Raw genomic sequence first — 16,738 nt, 5'->3', positions numbered from 1 at the left:
ATATAACGTGTGGCCCTATTGGAAAATACGTTTCTTTCTTCACCGTCGACACTAGATTCATCTGTGTCGGTACCTGTGTCGACTGACGGAGGTAAGGGACGTTTTACAGCCCCTGACGGTGCCTGAGACGCCTGGACAGGTACTAACTGGTTTTCCGGCCATCTCATGTCGTCAACTGACTTTTGCAGCGTGCTAACATTATCACGTAATTCCATAATTAAAGCCATCCATTCCGGTGTCGACTCCCTAGGGGGTGACATCACCATTACCGGCAATTGCTCCGCCTCCACACCAACATCGTCCTCATACATGTCGACACACACGTACCAACACACAGCAGACACACAGGGAATGCTCTTATCGAAGACAGGACCCAACTAGCCCTTTGGGGAGACAGAGGGAGAGTTTGCCAGCACACACCAAAGCGCTATAAAAATATATATAAACAACCCTAAAAGGTGTTGTTTCTGTTATATGCGCTTAATATATAAAAATATCGCCAAAATATGCCCCCCTTCTCTGTTTTACCCTGTTTCTGTAGTGCAGTGCAGGGGAGAGTCCTGGGAGCCTTCCTCACAGCGGAGCTGAGCAGGAAAATGGTGCTGTGTGCTGAGGAGAATAGGCCCCGCCCCCTAAAACGGCGGGCTCTTCTCCCGGAGTTTGCGATATATGGCAGGGGTTAAATACATCCATATAGCCTCAAGGGCTATATGTGATGTATTTTAGCCATAGAAAAAGGTATTATACATTGCTGCCCAGGGCGCCCCCCCCAGCGCCCTGCACCCTCAGTGACCGCTGGTGTGAAGTGTGCCGACAACAATGGCGCACAGCTGCAGTGCTGTGCGCTACCTTATGAAGACTGAAAGTCTTCTGCCGCCTGTTTCCGGACCTCTGGACCTCTTCAACTTCGGCATCTGCAAGGGGGGTCGGCGGCACGGCTCCGGGACCGGACTCCATGGCTGGGCCTGTGTTCGATCCCTCTGGAGCTAATGGTGTCCAGTAGCCTAAGAAGCAAATCCATCGTGCACGCAGGTGAGTTCACTTCTCTCCCCTAAGTCCCTCGATGCAGTGAGCCTGTTGCCAGCAGGACTCACTGAAAATAAGAAACCTAAAAAACTTTTTCTAAGCAGCTCTTTATGAGAGCCACCTAGATTGCACCCTGCTCGGACGGGCACAAAAACCTAACTGAGGCTTGGAGGAGGGTCATAGGGGGAGGAGCCAGTACACACCATGTGATCCTAAAAGCTTACTTTTTGTGCCCTGTCTCCTGCGGAGCCGCTATTCCCCATGGTCCTGACGGAGTCCCCAGCATCCACTAGGACGTTAGAGAAAATGTGAGTGAATTCAACCTGTGCCACAACCATATGTTTTCAGGTTTATCTGATAAGCTTGGAAAATCCTTTCAAAACAGAATATTCAAAATGGTACACCATCAGAAATGAATATTCTCAACACTGGCGTATTTATAATGGGTGCAGTGTGTGCGATGGACACGGGACCCTTAGTCCAGGGGGCCCACATCGCACACCCTGCACCCATTTCTTGAATGCTTATCCCTCTGAAGTCCCACGCCGATGGCAGCAGCGCTGCAATAATCACGGTAGAAATTGCATACGCAGTACAGATATCACCAGGAAAATGGGCACTCCACCATTTTCCTGGAGATCTGCACATGCGCATTAGAGTCTCTGAGCCCTAAGACTCACATCTCTGACGGCAGTGAGGAGGGGGCCCGGACGGAGGAGGCTGCACACACACGGGCCTTCTCCTCTCTTGAAACACCCCTGATCCTCAAGTACATGTTTCATAAATTAGATATAATGGAACAACCATAGAATAGAACATTAACACTGTTTCAAGTAATGCATGAACATAAAAGTAAATGACAAAGATCTTATCTACAGTAGTAGAGTGTATTCAAAGCAAGAGATCAGCTAATAGCACATCACAGTCTGCCCCAATTTGGTGACATATGAATATAAAACCTAACTTGTCTGTGAAGAAAAGTGATTATGATGGCATGCCATGCTAAAAACCAGGGCAGAATTAGTATTGTATATAAAGACTACATGCTCAGCCTTCACGTTTGCTTGGTATACTCCCACAAAAATGTAAAATAAGCACCCTGAAGCCATCTCACCTGTAACAGCATAAAATGTTTTCATTATTAAATGGATTTCTTTTATTCTCAAGGGCAGAGATCTTGTACAGTGTAAATAGGTTTATAAAACGGAGCTATTTGATTATCTAAGTGTTACTAAAAGTATGCAATTAAAGCAGAACTGTCACTATAACTGCCTGTCATCTCTGTGAATTTAAACTGCAGGTTATATGCAACTGCTCAGTCAGACAAGCAAAGTCACAGAGAAGTCACCCAAGAAACTATGATATGCTTACTTATTTCAAACTTACAGTGAATTGTCACCAGTTTCCTGTTCATAAGAAAAGATAACGCTGTACCCAGTAAATACAGGATATTTTACTCACCATAGCACCAAACGTTTTTCTTATGTCCAGCGGCAGACTTTTCCGGTGGGCTGCAGAACTGCAGCCCCCCCCGTAAAAACCTGCCATCTCAGGTAAGTGTCAGTGAATCAGGTGCAGTCTGTTACTGCACTTGCTTTAGTGTGACTGGCAGTGACCTATTGGAAGATACACCTGTCAGTCACAGACAATACAGGCAGTCCCACTGGGAGGTGTTTCCCTTATCTGGGACTGCCAGACCAGGCTGCAACAGGCAGAGAGCATGCTTCGAGTGGGGAGCCACTCTCTGCCTTTTGTGCAGCCCAAGCTGGTTTCTATGGGCTGCAGCCGATGCAGTCAATAGAAGCCAGGTTTTGCGCATGCGCAGTCACACCACGGCTTCTGTGCATGCGCTGGTCCCGGCGCCTGCCAGATCCATTGCACAGGTGCTAGGACTGGACTAGCTGTCTGCTCTCTTCACTGTGCATGGGAGTATTGGCAGTCCCCCTCCTAGAAGTACTGTAAGTAGTAGCCGCCGCTGGTTATAATTTTAAAAGTAATTGACGTAATTTAGTGAAATTTGGCACGAACATATATTGGTCTATGAGAAACATGAATCATAGTAAGTGTTGAAAGTGTTCGCCATTAGCATCCAAGCAAGCTGTTCATGTATGCACAAACTGAAGGCCAGCTGTTCACCACCCTAGTTAGTACTTAGTAGGTGTTCATGCTTCTGACAGTGGTATATACTGGAAAATTTAAGCGCTATCTGTGAGGGTAATAACAACAATTTTATTAAAATACAATATATTCTGCTCATTTTCACAGCAGAAATATACAAAAATAAAACATCATAAATAACACAAATATAAAACATATCAATAAAATCCTGAGCCTTTTTAATGGTCTGCAGACCCAACTTGATTAATTAAACCAATATCACTTGTATCCACCGAGGATCAGTATATGCTCTAAATCCAATAATAGAGTCACTGTGGGTTCATAACAATAGCTGATCAATTTTTAAACATTTTGGAGTTCCAATAATCAAATCGTAAAATATATATTGGTAAGAAGAGTTCTTTGTACTTTAGGATGTTAACAGTCCCGTTATTTACACCGTCACATAATTTGTATATTCCGCAACGATTATACGGCTAAAAATATTCCACACAACAAGGGTATATCAGCAGTGCAACACTTTATCACAAGATCAAGAGATGTCAGGGACGTTATGTGACTTTTTATTACTATCTATAGGATTTATTTTATCACATAATAATTTTTTGTTTGAATCACAATATTATTTATAATCCTTGGACACAGCAATGGGGACCAAGTTCGCCTCGAGTTTTGCAAACCTCTATATGGGGTGCTTTGAGGAACGGTACATCTGGAGTGGCGACTACGGGGCGAACTTTGTCTTCTATGGGCGTTTTATAGATGATTTATTTATGATTTGGGATGGGAACACAGTTCTGTCACTAATTTTGTTGATCACCTTAATGAATATTATTTTAATTTACGATTCACTTACAATACTAGCGATACGACAATAAATTATTTGGATATTAAAATAACAGTAAAAGGTAATAAATTATATACTTCTAAGTACACTAAGCCAGTTGATTGTAATAAATATCTTCACTATAAGAGTTACCATCACAAGGGCTGGAAGGACAATATTCCGAAAGGTCAGTTCCTGCGTATTCGCAGGAACTGTTCCAATATGGAGGATTTTGTCCAACAAACAGAGAATATGTACCGGTATTTTCTGTATCAGGGTTATCCAAAAAATCTTTTGGACACCACATTACGGTGGTCAGCAAATTAGATAAACTCTCCTCTTGCCAAAAACTAAGTCACTACATAACAAAAAAGAAAAAGATAGACCACTTGCCTTTATAACGAAGTACAAAACATCAGCAGCAGAGATTAGGAGCATCATAAATAATAATTTTTGTCTTCTTAGGTTAGATAAATACTTAGAGAAAGACCTACAAGGTTCACGTAGAGATGTTTTCAGGAAAGCGAATACTTTAAAACAAAAACTAACACCTAGTATGCTGAGAATGGTGGATGGTAAACATGAAGGACAAGATAGACACTTGGCTTAATTGTACTCCAAAACCAAAAGGTTTTTTTCAAGTGTGGAAAACCTAGATGCCATACCTGTGTGCATGCTTCACACAGGAGCAATACATTATCTTCATTTGTGGATAAAAATGTATATGAAATAGATATGTTTTTGAATTGCTAATCCAGTTATGTCATCTATGTCATCACCTGTGGGTGTGGCATTTAATATGTTGGCCGCACCACCAGGACACTTAATATCAGGTTTTTGGAACACAGAAGATTCATTTTTAAAGATACGAAGTTACACGGCTTACCTCGCAATGTATCTGCCTGCCATATAGGCAACCTGGCGAATTTAAAGATACAAGCTATCGAGCAGATTCCCAAAACAGGAAGAGGGAGGGATAGGTTTAATAAGCTTTGCAAAAAGGAAGCTTTTTGGATTTTCAAATTGGGGACATTGGCACCCAATGGCCTTAATGATAGTATCAAACTTAATAATACTTGAATTTCTGGGGCCTCTTAGAGCATATCTACATTGGGATGGGGATCCCATCACTGGGATTAGTCCGATTGGTCTTAGGTTTGTGATTATATCACATATAAATTTATGGTATATATCCCCTTCTCTACTGTTCTTGGGAATCATATTTGTATGCTGTTTAGGAATTCTGCCTATGTGCTGTTTCCTCAATTCCACTTTTACAAGTGACATTACAATTAAGGTCTTTCCCTCTGTCAAAGTCGAAAAATATTGCAGTACACACATCACGTACAAACTACACACAGATGGCCTCCGTGCGTGTACTTGTTCTGCTGTGCGTGCGCATATTTGCAATTTGCATATGGCGCTCCCGCGGTCCTGCGCATTAGTGCGTGGTATGAGTATTTACGGTAGAGTTTGTGAGCGCATGGAAAAGCTATTAAAACACATTACATATTTAATCCAAATATTGCACAATGTACACATAGTCTCCCTGCACCACATCAGCAAGTTACAACAGTTTAAATGGTATCAGAACAAAGGTATTCATCTTTACAGGATAGGAGGGGACAGAACAAGGTTATAAGGTGGTGTTTGGTATCCAGCTGTAGGGTATTTTAAGGGTAATATTCCGGTGTTGGTTTGCAGAAGATTGCATGTTCCTGCGAATAGTTATGTGCAGGAGCAGAATATAGATATAAACTGTATTTACTGTACATTAGGTATGCGGCGGGAACCAAGAGGAGACCACCCACAAGTGCATCTTGAACAGACATCGCCCACCTATTCAAACCAACCTATGACCTCTCCTGTACTGTAAATGACCATCCCTGTGTCCAATGGACAAAGAGATTACAGTATCCATTGTGTTAAGTTTTGGAAGATTGTATAAAAGGAGCCAGCTGCAGGCCTGGTCACACAAGACTCTAAAAGTTATCTATCTAGATGACCGAGGACCAGACTAGATAGCGCGGCGAAATCCAATCAAGTATGTACCATTGACTGTAGCCATTATTCTTTTGTATGTTATTGCTTTGTTATTGTAACCCCCTTTCACTAATAATATGTTGTGGTGTCGGAACCCGGCATTTTAAATACAATCTGGTGTCGTGTTTTCCTTTCCCTGCTAAGGTATTAAAGTGTATTTACAGCCACTCGGGCTGCTGCATTGTGCTAACAGCGTATAGGCCTGTGTACGCAAACTGTGTAGTCACTACGCCCTTTAGGCGTACGTACGCAGAGTGCGTACACTGTGCGACTTTGTGTACGTAAGGTTTGTGAATAATATAAAGGTGAAAGGTCCTGTATGTAAATCAGCATTTACACCTCCTTCACCATTTAGCGTATACAGTAGTTTTCCCTTCCTTTCTATTTCTGGGTGTTATTGTCCCTTTTCCCCATAAGACATTCTAGGGATACATAGGTCATATAATATATATATATATATATATATATATATTATATGTGTAATACCCTGGAACTGCAAGCACAAATCAACTGTGACACTACAGGTGCCAGCATGGCTGTGTAATATAGAACTGAGCCAGCAGCCTACAGCTTGCAGCACAGAAGGAGTTAACAGCCCAGCTCATAGCAATACAGATCAGCCTGCAAAATGCAAAGGGCATGACTCACCCATTTGCAGACTCAGAGAGGGAAACTCAGAGCGGGAAATCCCAGATGGAATGTGTCCCTAGGAATGCAAGGTTATAAAAAAGGTTGTCCTGCAGCAACAGTGAGGAGACAGTGAGTAGTGTGTGTTGTCTTTGCAGCCCAGAAGCAGGAAGTGTTAGCAGGAGAAGCACGTGTATTAGCTAGCAGAAGTGTGGTGGATTAGCCAGAAAGATGTAGCCCCAGTGAGGGCTCCCCACATGTTTTGGTGGGGAGAGATGCCAGCCACAGCAAGGCACCTGACAGAGGGAGACATCGCAGTGTGAGAGCAGCAGTATTCAGAATTCAGTGAAAGGGTGATGCCAGGAGAAAAGTGTGCTAAAGGTGTGAGTCTCGAGAGGTATCTGGGTGAAGTGGTCGGAAAGCCACGTGGTGTGATTAGAAGCCCCCCATGGACAAGAATCCTCGCTATGTAAAAGAGAGAGAGAGACGGTAACCTGATGTGTGTAGCACTACTGGTCACAGAATGCCCTGGTATGTACTGATGTTCGCCATATATATATATGCCGCTGCGACTATGTGATGCGCTGGAGGAGGTGCCCTGATATGTGATCCACTGTAACCGTTATGCTTTGTGCTGGAGGAGTGTTCACAAGTTATCCCTGCAATATCCCTGTTTGATGTTAAAATAAACTTTATTCTGTTTATGAGATGGCCTGGCGCCCAATTCTTTATGCGCTGCACCGACACCTGTAGTCCACTCCCACAATGCACCTGTAATTAAACACCTGATTATTCAGGGGACCCTCTGGTATCTGTGCCTGAACCCATGACTAGTCGGGGCAGAGTAAGTGTGATGCACTATACACAGTGACTGCAGTTTTTGCATACCTAGTACCAGTGGGGTTTTACATATGTGCCTTTATCAGAAGAGTCGTCTGAATGATTGATTAATGAATTATAAATATATATGTATTGGTAGCTCATTGTGCAATCTAATATATATATATATGATTGCAAATTACATGTTCATAATTATGATAGTATTATGTTTTAATTACGTGTTTAATTATTATGAATGGGACATACCGATAGTCTTATGATGAGACACTGACTAATTAATACTATGTTGTATTTTATTTCTATTTCTCTGACGTCCTAGTGGATGCTGGGTACTCCGTAAGGACCATGGGGAATAGACGGGCTCCGCAGGAGACTGGCCACTTCTTTAAAGAAAAGATTAGGTACTACATCTGGTGTGCACTGGCTCCTCCCTCTATGCCCCTCCTCCAGACCTCAGTTAGAATCTGTGCCCGGCCTGAGCTGGATGCACTTAGTGGGCTCTCCTGAGTTCACTAAAAAGAAAAGTATTTGTTAGGTTTTTTATTTTCAGTGAGATCTGCTGGCAACAGACTCACTGCTACGTGGGACTTAGGGGAGAGAAGCAAACCTACCTGCTTGCAGCTAGCTTGTGCTTCTAGGCTACTGGACACCATTAGCTCCAGAGGGATCGAACACAGGGCCCGTCCTCGATCGTCCGTTCCCGGAGCCGCGCCGCCGTCCCCCTTGCAGAGCCAGAAGACGGAAGAAAAACGGAGAAAATCGGCGGCTGAAGACTTCGGTCTTCAATAAGGTAGCGCACAGCACTGCAGCTGTGCGCCATTGCTACCACAGCACACCACACGCTCCGGTCACTGGTGGGTGCAGGGCGCTGGGGGGGTGGGGGGGGCGCCCTGGGCTGCAATTAATATACCTTTTGGCAATAAAAAGCACATAATACAGTGTTTAACACTGTATATGTGCAGAAACCCCCGCCATTAACGTTATAAAAAGCGGGAGCAGCCCGCCGTTGAAGGGGCGGGGCTATCTCCCTCAGCACAGCCAGTGCCATTTTCTCTTCACAGCTCCGCTGGAAGGACACTCCCCAGGCTCTCCCCTGCAGTATACACTACAGAAAGGGTAAAAAAGAGAGGGGGGGCACATAAATTTAGGCGCAAATTGTGATATAAGCAGCTAAAGGGGGAAAATTCACTTTGTGTATAGTGTATATCCCTCTGTTATATAGTGCTCTGGTGTGTGCTGGCATACTCTCTCTCTGTCTCCCCAAATGACTTTGTGGGGTCCTGTCCTCAGTCAGAGCATTCCCTGTGTGTGTGTGTGCGGTGTGTCGGTACGCCTGTGTCGACATGTTTGATGAGGACGCTTACGTGGAGGCGGAGCAGGTGCCGATAAGTGTGATGTCGCCCCCTGCGGGGCCGACACCTGAGTGGATGGATATGTGGAAGGTATTAACCGACAGTGTCAACTCCTTGCATAAAAGGTTCAATGACGCAGCTTTTGGACAGCCGGCATCTCAGCCCGCGCCTGCCCAGGCATCTCAGAGGCCGTAAGGGGCTCAAAAACGCCCGCTACCTCAGATGGCAGACACAGATGTCGACACGGAGTCTGACTCCAGTGTCGACGAGGATGAGACAAATATACAATCCACTAGGGCCATCCGATGCATGATTCCGGCAATGAAAAATGTGTTGCACATTTCTGACATTAACCCGGTTACCACAAAAAAGGGTATTATGTTTGGGGAGAAAAAGCAGCCAGTGACTTTTCCCCCATCTGATGAGTTAAATGAATTGTGTGAAGAAGCGTGGCGTTCCCCAGATAAGAAACTAGTAATTTCTAAGCGGTTACTAATGGCGTACCCTTTCCCGCCAACGGATAGGTTACGCTGGGAGACATCCCCTAAGGTGGACAAGGCGCTCACACGCTTATCAAAAAAGGTGGCACTGCCTTCTCAGGATACGGCCGCCTTAAAGGAGCCTGCAGATAGAAAGCAGGAGGCTATCCTGAAGTCTGTGTATACACACTCAGGTACTATACTGAGACCTGCTATTGCTTCAGCATGGATGTGTAGTGCTGCAGCAGCGTGGTCTGATTCCCTGTCTGATAACATTGATTCCCTTGACAGGGACACTATATTGCTAACCATAGAGCATATTAAAGACGTAGTATTATATATGAGAGATGCACAGAGGGACATTTGCCGGCTGGCATCTAGAATTAATGCAATGTCCATTTCTGCCAGGAGAGTATTATGGACACGGCAGTGGACAGGTGATGCTGATTCTAAAAGGCACATGGAAATTTTGCCTTATAAGGGTGAGGAATTGTTTGGGGACGGTCTTTCGGACCTCGTATCCACAGCAACAGCTGGGAAGTCGTCTTTTTTACCTCAGGTTCCCTCACAGCCTAAGAAAGCACCGTATTATCAAGTACAGTCCTTTCGACCTCAGAAAGGCAAGCGGGTTAGAGGCGCGTCCTTTCTGCCCAGAGGCAGGGGTAGAGGGAAAAAGCTGCACCATACAGCCAGTTCCCAAGAACAAAAATCCTCCCCTGCTTCCACTAAGTCCACCGCATGACGCTGGGGCTCCACATGTGGAGCCAGGTGCGGTGGGGGCCCGTCTCCGGAACTTCAGCGACCAGTGGGTTCGCTCACAGGTGGATCTCTGGGTTCTACAAGTGGTATCTCAGGGATACAAGCTGGAGTTCGAGGCGTCTCCCCCTCGCCGTTACCTCAAATCAGCCTTGCCAGCTACTCCCCAGGACAGGGAGGTAGTACTGGCGGCAATTCACAAGCTGTACCTCCAGCAGGTGATAATCAAAGTTCCCCTCCTTCAACAGGGACGGGGTTACTATTCCACAATGTTTGTGGTACCGAAACCAGACGGTTCGGTGAGACCCATTCTAAATTTGAAATCCTTGAACACTTATATAAGGAAGTTCAAGTTCAAAATGGAATCGCTCAGGGCGGTTATTGCAAGCCTGGAAGAGGGGGATTACATGGTATCACTGGACATCAAGGATGCTTACCTACATGTCCCCATTTACCCACCTCACCAGGTGTACCTCCGTTTTGTGGTACAGGACTGCCATTACCAATTCCAGACGTTGCCGTTTGGTCTGTCCACGGCACCGAGGGTATTTACCAAAGTAATGGCCGAAACGATGATACTCCTTCGGAAGAAGGGAGTTATAATTAATCCCGTACTTGGACGATCTCCTTATAAAGGCGAGGTCCAGGGAGCAGTTGTTGGTCGGAGTAGCACTATCTCAGGAAGTGCTACAACAGCACGGCTGGATTCTGAATATCCCAAAGTCGCAGCTGGTTCCTACGACGCGTCTGCTGTTCCTGGGTATGATTCTGGACACAGAACAGAAGAAGGTGTTTCTCCCAGAGGAGAAGGCCAAGGAGTTGTCTTCTCTGGTCAGAGACCTCCTAAAATCAATACAGGTGTCGGTGCATCACTGCACGCGAGTCCTGGGAAAGATGGTAGCTTCTTACGAGGCAATTCCATTCGGCAGGTTCCATGCAAGGATCTTTCAGTGGGATCTGTTAGACAAGTGGTCCGGATCGCATCTTCAGATGCATCGGCTGATCACCCTGTCCCCGAGGGCCAGGGTGTCTCTGCTGTGGTGGCTGCAGAGTGCTCATCTTCTCGAAGGCCGCAGATTCCGCATACAGGACTGGGTCCTGGTGACCACGGATGCAAGCCTCTGAGGTTGGGGGGCAGTCACTCAGGGAAGAAACTTCCAAGGACAATGGTCGAGTCAGGAGGCTTCCCTACACATAAATATTCTGGAACTAAGGGCCATTTACAATGCCCTAAGTCAGGCAAAACCCCTGCTTCAAAACCAGCCGGTGCTGATTCAGTCAGATAACATCACGGCGGTCGCCCATGTAAACCGACAGGGCGGCACAAGAAGCAGGATGGCGATGGCAGAAGCCACAAGGATTCTCCGATGGGCGGAAAATCACATGATAGCAATGTCAGCAGTGTTTATTCCGGGAGTGGACAACTGAGAAGCAGACTTCCTCAGCAGGCACGACCTCCACCCGGGAGAGTGGGGACTTCATCCAGAAGTCTTCCAGCTGATTGTAAATCATTGGGAAAGGCCACAGGTGGACATGATGGCGTCCCGCCTCAACAAAAAGCTAAAAAGATATTGCGCCAGGTCAAAGGACCCTCAGGCGATAGCTGTGGACGCTCTAGTGACACCGTGGGTGTACCAGTCGGTTTATGTTTTCCCTCCTCTTCCTCTCATACCAAAGGTACTGAGGATAGTAAGAAAGAGAGGAGTAAGAACTATACTCATCGTTCCGGATTGGCCAAGAAGGACTTGGTACCCGGAACTACAAGAAATTATCTCAGAGGACCCTTGGCCTCTGCCTCTCAGACAGGACCTGCTACAGCAGGGGCCCTGTCTGTTCCAAGACTTACCGCGGCTGCGTTTGACGGCATGGCGGTTGAACGCCGGATCCTGATGGAAAAGGGCATTCCGGTTGAAGTCATTCCTACGCTGATAAAAGCTAGGAAGGATGTGACAGCAAAACATTATCACCGCATATGGCGAAAATATGTTGCTTGGTGTGAGGCTATGAAGGCCCCAACAGAAGAATTTCAGCTGGGTCGATTTCTGCACTTCCTACAGTCAGGAGTGACTATGGGCCTAAAATTGGGATCCATTAAAGTCCAGATTTCGGCCCTGTCTATTTTCTTTCAAAAAGAACTGGCTTCACTGCCTGAAGTTCAGACGTTTGTTAAGGGAGTGCTGCATATTCAGCCTCCTTTTGTGCCTCCAGTGGCACCTTGGGATCTCAACGTTGTGTTGGATTTCCTAAAATCACATTGGTTTGAGCCACTTCAGACCGTGGAGTTGAAATATCTCACGTGGAAAGTGGTCATGCTTTTGGCCTTGGCTTCGGCTAGGCGTGTGTCAGAATTGGCGGCTTTGTCATGTAAAAGCCCCTATCGGATCTTCCATATGGACAGGGCAGAATTGAGGACTCGTCCCCAATTTCTCCCTAAGGTGGTATCAGCGTTTCATTTGAACCAACCTCTTGTGGTGCCTGCGGCTACTCGGGACTTGGAGGCTTCCAAGTTGCTAGATGTAGTCCGGGCCCTGAAAATCTATGTTTCCAGGATGGCTAGAGTCAGAAAAACTGACTCGCTGTTTATCCTGCATGCACCCAACAAGCTGGGTGCTCCTGCTTCTAAGCAGACTATTGCTCGCTGGATCTGTAGCACGATTCAACTTGCACATTCAGCGGCTGGACTGCCGCATCCTAAATCAGTCAAAGCCCATTCCACGAGGAAAGTGGGCTCTTCTTGGGCGGCTGCCCGAGGGGTCTCGGCTTTGCAACTTTGCCGAGCTGCTACTTGGTCGGGATCAAACACGTTTGCAAAATTCTACAGGTTTGATACCCTGGCTGAGGAGGACCTTGAGTTTGCTCATTCGGTGCTGCAGAGTCATCCACACTCTCCCGCCCGTTTGGGAGCTTTGGTATAATCCCCATGGTCCTTACGGAGTACCCAGCATCCACTAGGACGTCAGAGAAAATAAGATTTTACTCACCGGTAAATCTATTTCTCGTAGTCCGTAGTGGATGCTGGGAGCCCGTCCCAAGTGCGGACTTCTGCAATACTTGTATATAGTTATTGCTTAACTATAGGGTTTTTTGTTCTGAGCCATCAGTTTAATGAGGCTCAGTTGTTGTTCATACTGTTAACTGGGTATAGTTATCACGAGTTGTACGGTGTGATTGGTGTGGCTGGTATGAGTCTTACCCTGGATTCCAAATCCTTTCCTTGTAATGTCAGCTCTTCCGGGCACAGTTTCCCTAACTGAGGTCTGGAGGAGGGGCATAGAGGGAGGAGCCAGTGCACACCAGATGTAGTACCTAATCTTTTCTTTAAAGAAGTGCCCAGTCTCCTGCGGAGCCCGTCTATTCCCCATGGTCCTTACGGAGTACCCAGCATCCACTACGGACTACGAGAAATAGATTTACCGGTGAGTAAAATCTTATTTTTTATTTGTATATATGAGCCAAAACTGAGCCGTATTCTGAAAGAGTTAAAATACTAAATTATAACCTGCTGTATTATCCTCTGATTGATACCATGGTGTATAAATAAGCAATGGAACACAATAGGCGGTACTTCTGAAGAAACAGCCCCATCTAAGAGGCTGAGTAACGCGCCAAGCACTGCTTCCATCGGACGTTTGCAGACCACACACTAAATACTTCCTTGACAGCTGCTATTCCCGTCTCCAACGTGCACGGCAGCCGGCGCCTGCAGCGAGTAAGAGAGACCACACGTTACAGACTGACAGCTTTTGCACAGAGGCTCCGGTAAGCTTGTCCACACCGCAGACAGTTACCTGTCAGTGGACCATTGCGGGATCATTCAGATAGCATAATCAACTGCCGGAGGTCTCTTTTAGCCGTATAATCATTGCGGAATATACAAATTATGTGACGGTGTAAATAATGGGACTGTTTATTAACATCCTAAAGTACAAAGAACTCTTCTTACCAATATATCTTTTACAATTTGATTATTGCTTGGAACTCCAAAACGTTTAAAAATTGATCAGCTATTGTTACTGAACACACAGGGACTCTATTATTGGATTTAGGGCATATACCAGTGGTATCCAAACTTTTTTGAATCACGGCGCCCTAGACTATCAGAATTTTTTTCTCGGCTCTCCTAGGCCAAAAATTTCTTATTGAGAAATTTAGAAAGAAATATTACATTAAGTTTATCGCATTTATATGTCATCCTTATGGTCAGTTGTGTGGTGAGGGACAAGATTTGCTTCTGTTTGGCCACATATTTTATGACTGGCAGCCACCAGCACTGGTTTTGCCTATTATATTGACCATGAATAATTTGAATTGGTCCTGGACCACCAACCCAAGGCACCCCTGCAAGTGTTCCGAGGCACCCCAGGGAGCCACGGCACACAGTTTTGGAACCTCTGGCATATACTGATCCTCAATGGACACAAGGGATATTGGTTTAATTAATCGAGTTGGGTCTGCAGACCATTGAAAAAGGCTCAGGATTTTTTTGATGTTTTATATTTGTGTTATTTATGATGTTTTATTTTTGTATATTTCTTCTGTGAAAACGAGCAGAATATATTGTATTTTAATAAAATTGTTGTTATTACCCTCATGGATAGCGCTTCCATTTTCCAGCATATACAGATTTTTTTTTTTGAGGGGGGACAGCACCTCAACTGTGAATGAGCAGTATGTGACTAGTATTTTAATGATGATTCAGGTTCTGCTAATTAGTGCACTAAGTGCTTACTTCTCTGATTGTTATTCTGACAGTGGTGTTGTGTACTGTGGTGTCCAGTGGCGGCTTCAGAGGTGGGGCTGCAGCACAGTCCAAAGTTCAAAAATGGGAGCCACACCTACTGCTACCAACTGTCATCCCAAAATGACTCACTGGCAATTGGTTTGGCTCCCCTGTGCTGCAGTTGGTGAAAACCTTCCACAACATGGAGAGATGCGTTTAAGCTGAGCTGGATGCTAATGGCGAATGCTTTCAACACCTGCTATGACTTCCTCATGTTTCTCATAGACCAACGTATGTCCGTGTCAAATTTCACTAAATTACGTTAATTACTTTATAGCGAGTGAAACACCCTGTATAAAACAGTATTATGAAACCTACCAAATACCCAGTCTTTTATGACATGATGATGTGCACAATGGCGTACTGCATCCCAGAGGCAAGATAGATGTTGGTGCTCCCCTTCATCCCCCACAGACACATTGGGGGACATGGACACATATATATTGTGGACTGGAGTGGACATAGAGACATACTGTACAAACTGAGGCCTAGGGAATAGGGGGACATGGTGGCACACACTGCGACCTTGGGGGACTGGTGACATGGTGAAATTCAAACTGTGGACTGGAAAGGACATAGAGACATACACATTGAAGCCTGGGGACAACATAGTGACACACACTGCGGCCAGGAGGGATGACATGGTGACACACATTGGGGCCTGGGGGTGTTGATGGTGACAAATAGATATTCATACTAGGGCCTGGGGGGACATGATAACACATACACTGGGACCTTGGGGGGATATAGTGATGCACATACTGGGGCCTGGGGGAACATGGAGACAGAGACACTGAGGCCTGGGGTGACAGAGTGACACACATTCATACTGGGGCCTGGGGGGACACAGTGACACAAATACTTGGACCTAGGGGGTAAGATGACATAGAGAAACACACACACACACACACACACACACACACACACACACACACGCGCGCGCGAGGGGTACAGAGATATACTGTATACACTAGAGTTTGGAGGGGGAGTGACATGAAGAGCCAGATTAAGGGGGGCACAGGGGGTCAGTACCGGGGGCCCTCCTGGTTTACAGGGGACCCCCAGTCAGAGCTGCTGCACCCTACTCTGGTGCTACTGTCTCCACTCTCCAGCCTCCGACACCAGCAGCAGCTCTCCTGGCAGCAGCAGAGGCTGGAGATTGCCTGGATCGGTCCACCTGCTACCAGGGGGACCCCCATCAGCATGGACATAATGCACTCTTCCCCTGGCAGCATGGAACCCTCCCTACCAGCAGCCTGGATTCTACTCTCCGCCCTGCAGTGTGGGGCTGGGGGCCCTCCCCCCGACAGTTCCTGTTGCCAGTGGGAGTGCAGTAATCCTGCTTATGTAAGATGTCATGATCTGTGCCATATCTCCTTTCTGCCTCTAGGTGTCACTCTCTGCCTCCTGGTCTGTCTACCAGTTTCCACTCTCTGACCTTGCAGGGTTGATTACCTGATTAGGTGCAGCTGTGGTTTGCACCTGGGAAGCTGCTATTTATCCTCTGCTCACAAGCACTCCTATGCCAGTTCATCAAGTCTACCTTTGAGACTGCAACGCTGTGGTCTTCCAGCTTATCGCTAATGGTCTACTGAGTAGCTGGCCTGCATTCTCCCAGTACTCTGCTATCCTGCATAACTGACCTGCATCCTCCCAGTACTCCAGTATCCTGCATAACTGACCTGCGTTCTCCCAGTACTCGGGTATCCTGCATAACTTACCTGCATCCTCCCAGTACGCAGGTATCCTGCATAACTGACCTGCGTTCTCCCAGTACTCGGGTATCCTGTATAGTTGGTCTGCGTTCTCCCAGTACTCGGGTATCCTGTATAGCTGGTCTGCGTTCTCCCAGTACTCGGGTATTCTGCATAGCTGGTCTGCGTTCTCCCAG

Source organism: Pseudophryne corroboree, chromosome 1 (assembly GCF_028390025.1).
Source record: "Pseudophryne corroboree isolate aPseCor3 chromosome 1, aPseCor3.hap2, whole genome shotgun sequence".
Lineage (NCBI taxonomy): Eukaryota > Metazoa > Chordata > Amphibia > Anura > Myobatrachidae > Pseudophryne > Pseudophryne corroboree.
Note: the sequence above shows the minus strand (reverse complement) of the source record.